This window comes from Atta colombica, unplaced genomic scaffold (genome assembly GCF_001594045.1).
Source record: "Atta colombica isolate Treedump-2 unplaced genomic scaffold, Acol1.0 scaffold140, whole genome shotgun sequence".
In the NCBI taxonomy this organism is placed as follows: domain Eukaryota; kingdom Metazoa; phylum Arthropoda; class Insecta; order Hymenoptera; family Formicidae; genus Atta; species Atta colombica.
Genome location: NW_017259229.1, coordinates 1,402,060 through 1,408,818, shown reverse-complemented (window position 1 = coordinate 1,408,818; position 6,759 = coordinate 1,402,060). Strand labels below are relative to the sequence as shown.

Below are 6,759 nucleotides of genomic sequence, written 5' to 3'. Positions count from 1 at the left end.
AAAAAAAAAGAGAGAGAGAGAGAGAGAGAGAGAGAGAGAGAGAGAGAGAGAGGGTGAGATTCTGCAGGGGAGCACCGAAACAGGCTTTCGAGGACTGGTCGCCATCTTGCCGTGAGTACAGTCACGCGCAATACCTGAGCGCAAATAGAGATTACCTGCTGCTTAACTTTCAGTTTTATCAACTAACTTCTCGTTTTCCACGAGTTGCAGATTTCCGTTCTCGGAGAGAACTCAGACAATGCACGTCCAAAAACATAAGACGTTTTAAAGAAATGATTTTTAAAGGATTCTCAAAAAACGTCTTTAAGACATCCTATATTTCGATTTTGGACTTTTTATTGTCTGACAATGAGAAGAAATTTCACTCATTGGCTTTTCACTAAGGAGAACTTGGGGTTTCTTGTGTATGTTTTTTTGTTCCTAGCAAAATTAACGTTAGAAAAGCTAGAAGAATCAATATTAAATATTCGGAAGTTCTTGACGATGTGGGGATGAATGTATTGCAAGGAGAAGGGCGATGTAATTAATCAAAAAGCTGCCCCGTTATGCGATAGCACCGCCTTTTTCTTCCTAGTGGCCTCCTGTCGAACAAAGGAGAGACATTAAAAGATTTCCGTCGGGACCTCTCGTTTCCGCGAGAAATGGAATTCAATGAGTCTCGCAAACGCAACTGCTTGCTTTTAAAATCTAATAGCTACCGTTACGTCATCGCGCGCGCGTACGCGCGCGTAATTGCATTACACATCATGTCGTGCATTTGAGATGGTGAAGGCTAGTTTCACTCTGTTTGCTAATGATTTATTAATCATATCACGGTACGCGTTAATGTGTCTACTAAACACAAATTGAAATTAATATCGGAAATACTGATGCTGGTAATTATGAATTCATGCGGACATTTTCTTGCGAAATGGATCAAAAATAGATTTTCTGTTTTTGTTGTATATCTATCATCCGAGAATTATTAAACTGAAAAAGAATTTAGCTATATGGAAAAAAATTTTAATGAAGTGATCTTTAAATATTTAATAAAATACAGATCTCAAAATAATTTTGTTTAAATTCAAAATAATTACGTGTAATAAGACGCTCGAATTACATTGAGCTTGAGTAAAGAAATGCTTGATAAATGAATAACTTATTTTGAATAATTTATTTTGTTTTGTTGGTATGTGACTAACAAAAACTTTCTTACTTTTTAATTAAATAAATTTTATTGTTCCACAATCAAATGTTCGGTTATTCTAACCAAATTTTAACTAGAACAATAGAAATAAAAGTACAATACAAACAAAGCTTTCTTATTTTATAATTAAAAAATATTGCTCTAATCAAAATTTATTTTTTGTAACCAAATTTTTAACTAGAATGTTAAACATTTTTGCAGCATTATCACAACATTTAAGCATTCTGCACAACTATTTTAGTCCAACAAAATTAGTTTCAGATAAACATTTTTTTGTATAAAGTAAATACAAATTTGAAAATAATTTTGTGCTATTAAAGTAAAAAAAATTATGTGAAACACTTAAATTGATATAATAATATTATAAGAAAAAAGTTTTAACATTTTAACAATCAATTTGAGTGTCCTACATAATTATTTTGATGATCTAAATAAAATTATTTTCAGAACTGTATCTATTAAATTTTTAGATACTTTCATCCGTTCTTTCTGTCTACAATTAATTCATGAAATGAAGGGAAATGGATTTTCTACACGATATAAAAAGAATATTCGATAAGATACAACAGAGAATTGATTTCGTTGCAATCGGTCCAGGCGATCGGGGATGCAGAAGTTCAGAACCTCGGCAACGCGATCCAAACCTGGCCTTCATAAAGGTATTACTACCCGGCACCCAACAACGCAGGCATTTTCGCCGGAAATCGTTTAACGCGCGTTAAAGTGGCTAAAGTGGCGTGACGCGTGACGCGCGCGCGGACCGTCATGCGTTTAGCGTAATCGTCACTTTGTCAGCTTGAAGTGCACGGCATGCCTGCACTTATGCCCTCGCAAACGGCAACGCGAAACGTAAGTTCGTACCGGCCACTCGAATCAAATCGGTCGTATACCTCCCGGGCACTCGACACCGGATTTGCATAAAAGTATCTGCTCTCGCGCGACAAAAAAAATTCATTGCCCGCATAAACCTTTTCGCTGCGTTCCATCGGTCGGTTTAATATTTCTCTCTCTCTCTCTCTCTCTCTCTCTCTCTCTCTCTCTCTCTCTCTCTCGTCCCCTTTTTTTATCTACACATATTCATCTCAGTAATTTTGGAACTGTGGAAATAAACGTGAAAATATTATAAATTCTGAAGCTCTTTTTTTCGTTATAAAAAATAAGAAATTATAATTATATTCTACATATTTTCCTTGATAATTTGTCTTTTTGACAGAAAATCACATTCTAAAAGATATAGTTTAACACTATGCGGTATCTATATATTGTGTTGATGTTAATATTATATTATATTAATGATATGGATTTAACATTACGAATTTTAAATTCACACCATGATATCAATATTAACTCCAGGAGCTATAAACCCACCATCATTTTTTCTCTTCCTGTTTTGTACTATAAATCTACATCATGTTGATGTTAATATTAATATCAGCACGATGAGAATTATATAGATACCGCATATGGTGTTAAATCTACTGATATTTTTTTGAGTATAGAATTATTAATTTTCTAAAAGATTGCTGCATTTGATTTGATCTAATCACAGTAAAGGCGAATGCTGTAATGAAATGATTGGATAAATAAAATTCGAAAAATTCAGGCAGATGACACTGATTACCAAGAAATCACGAGCATCAGGCGAGTAAAGGACGTTATTTTTCAGCGCAATCGTATTATTAAAGTCTCACTGGCGAAGAGATCGAAGAGGAATGTCGTGTACCGAATGTTGATACAGCTGAGTAGTCGTTCTGGCAGGTATTCGGTCTGCTTGCTCCGGCTTCTGTTTGGTATGCCATGAGGTTTGTGGGGTTGATGTATAGGACAGGGCTGTCTCTACACCCACGGATCTTATGCGAATAGAAAATGTGATTTCCCTCGAATTAACATATCGCAGTCTTGAATTTTTAATCGAATTGATAACAAAATTTAGAATCTTCTACTCTTTGTATAATTGCAAAATCTTTTTGTCAAGGGAAAATGTAAAATTGATAACAGAAAGTTTATTAATTAACTCATAAATTAAAGAAAGATTAATTTGTCTAAGAATACGAAATTAACAAAAATTAAGAAAATATGTGAAGGATGCCTCCCAATTAAAGATGTAAATTTGAAATACAAAGCTACAGAAGAAATAAAGTCAAATAATCTAAAGAATAACGAGAAAGATTAATTTATCTAAGAATTACCAAGTTAATAAAAATTAAGAAAATATGTGAATAATTTCTTTTTTTAATTAAAGATACAAATTTGACATATAAATCGACAGAAGAAAGATTATTATTCATTTAAGAATTACAAATTTAATAAAAAATTAAAGAAATACGAGAAGGATTGTTTTCCTCTTCAATTGTAAAATACATAAACTTGAAATATATTTTTTACATATATAATACGTATAGCTATATAAAGAAGTACTTCATTCTGATTCAAAATTTCTAAACTGGGAAAATTTTATGCTACGAGAATACGCAGGCCGAGTCTACGGTAGCCGGTACTATTTATTCGTAACGAGAGAGTCCATCGAGCGCTTCGTCTAGCAGTGAATGCTGATCGCGGGATATCGTGCGGGTTAAGTGTCTTACCGGGCCTACCGCGCTGCGCGTGTTTACTCGGAACACAGAAGCGCTCAGCTCAAGTCCTCGCCAGCCTACGTATCCCGCGTTTGTTCACGCAGCGTTCGTCGAAATTGCGCTGGAACGCGCGCTTAAAGTGCGTACACTTGTACTAAGAAACTTTGGCAAACGGTGGCGTTTCGATCCATCGGAGACGATCGGTAGCTCGTGTACATGAGTACACACAAGTCCGTTTAAAAAGACCGCAAAACGAATAGTTCGTAAATATCTATGTCGAGCCAATGGATTTGTTTAGATAGAATTTATATTCTTTAAATAAATTATACTCACTGAATTTATACTCTCTGAATCAGTGAAATTCAACTGAAAAATGAGAAAGGAAATTCGAGTATCGTGTGATTAAACTAACCGATATTTGCACGTCAGTTTCAATATCATTGAATTTATATATTAAAGCAAGGTTAGCTAGATTAAGGATTCCACATTTCATTGATTTTTTTAGTTGAATTTTGCTGTGAATGTACTAATTCTTAGTGGTATACTTGAGACTGATATCACAGTGATTAGCCACTGATTTAGAGAATACAATAGATTCTTTTATTTACCTTAAATTAAAATAAGGGTTGAAACAAAAAATTTCATAACGTTATTTTTGTATTATGTATTTTTAATAAATTTTGCAATTATATCTGTTTCTTGAATTGCACTACGATTATTTTTAACGAAATTATGAGCAATCAAAGTTGAAATGTTATCCTTTTTATTTAATCCGTGATAATTCAATAACAAAAAATTTTAGGAAATTTTTAAAAACCGATTTTGTAAGGAAAACTTTTAATTTTCACAATAAACAGTCGAAAATTTTCGCATGTTTTTTTTTTAACGTGATTGGCCCACAAAGTGAATAAAAATTTTCCATTTCGTTCAGCTTGTAATTTTCTATTTGCAAAAATCATTAAACTCGCAGAAATTAAAAAAAACATAGTGACCTTTCGAAAATATAGAAATTTTCAGTTTTATAAAATCCATTTTTTAAATTTAAATTTTGTTCATTTTTAACGAAGTTACAGCTCCTTAAATTTTGAAGTTACATACTTTAAAGTTATCATAACGTTACAAACTTTTGTTTCAATCTAATAAAATGATTTATCGAATTCACCGATACAATGCGGAGTTTATTTGTTTATTTGTACGTATTAAAGTAATGCCCGTGATAATTAATAATTCTCAAGAGTGAATTATTATGAGATGATTATTTTACTCATGTTTTAAATAAATATTAAGATAATTTTATATATATAACTTTAGAGAAAAATTTTTGTATCTAAATTTTTATTATAATTAATTATTAATATAATCTTTTATTGTTATCTTATTATTAGTTGAAAAAATAAATTTTTATTTTCTAACTTTTTTTTTATGTAAATAATTTTCGCGATTCTAAATCTTAAATACATTGAAAATACATTAAATACATTGAAATTTAATATATATTATTATGGAATACGCTATGCAATTACAGAGGAACAACTAACATTGCAAATAACATAAGAAAGTTATAATTCTATTAAGTTTCAATATTTCTATTTTAATTTTTTAATATTTTAATTTTTAAATTGTAGAGAACAATAAATATTTATTCGGAAAAAACAATTTTGCTTTATCTAAAAATTTAACTAGATATAAATCTAAATATTTTTGTTGGACCATCAAAATAATTACGTAAGAATCTTGAGCATGATGAGCAATGCTGTGAAAACTTTTGACATTCTAGCGATCATCTAGTTTGAGCGTTTTACATCATTATTTTGATGTCCAATAAAATTATTTTCAAATTTGTATCCAGCTAAATTTTTCGATATTTCAGCAAAAACTGTCTTTTCCATGAAAGATATTTAATAATTCTACATTAAAATTCAAAATGATACATGAAACATTGTACGACAAACAATTAATATCGCAAATAAAAAACAAATCACTTGTGATTGCCCCGCCATTGCCCGATGCCTCCAAGCCTCCGCCTTCTCTCAGCTTCTCTGCGTCTCCTTCGTACTTGACAATACAACACTCGCGAAACAAAATTAATGACGCGCGACACTTTTCACGGCACTCCCGATTGTTAACTGTACATTTCTCGCACGCTTTGTTACATTCCGGAAAAGAATACGATTACACGAAGCCACGATATCCATCGATGTTCATCGATCGATGAATTCGTAGAACTGACCAAAATTATTGCGATCGACAAAATCGGACGAAATCCTAATGGCGGAATCTCGCGAATGTCGCGCGGACAATTTCACACGTATATCCATCGCGGCGACGCTACACCTGTTGCTCCTAACTGCACTTCTATGCACTTTTGTGTCTAATTGTATGAAATAATAAATAATATGTGCTATATGCGTCTTATGACAATCTTAATATCACAAACAAGTAAATATATATGAGTTAAAATGAATATCCGTGCAATTAAAACGTTCGTAGTAACCGATAATTCGAAATAATCGTCGCGTCGTCTCGTTGACGTATTATAATCACGTAAAAATTTTTTATATTGATATTTCCCGAAACGCGTAATCACCGATGTATGTACAAAAAAGTCAGATCTATGTTACTGTAATTCATAAATAATAGAATATGGAATTTGATTACGATATTATAGCAAATGAAATGATCGCTCGACTCGATTCGTTTCCGAGTCCGTGACGTTTTATAAAGCGGCGTCTACAATGAAATTTTAAAGCGTGAAACTTAGGATGCTTCCCTATGATAGTTAGAATTTCGAAAATCATATGATCAATCAGAATCTTTTAAGTTTAGCACGATATACAAAGTAACAATTCTGATTGATCGTACGATTTTTTCGAAATTCTTATTTAAGTCTTAAGCTGAAAGAAATTGATTAATCACGGTCGAATAGAAAGAGGAGAATAATCGACATGTTTGAATAATTTTTTATCGCGATATCGCGACGTATACTACTTCGAGATGTTA

General features: G+C 32.0%; 1 protein-coding gene across 1 annotated transcript in view; it reads left to right on the top strand.

The window, feature by feature from the left end:
- LOC108684816 (homeobox protein Nkx-2.4-like) overlaps positions 1-6,759 on the top strand; it is a 38,995-nt gene that overhangs the window by 31,098 nt on the left and 1,138 nt on the right. The gene's annotated exons all lie outside the window — the stretch shown is intronic.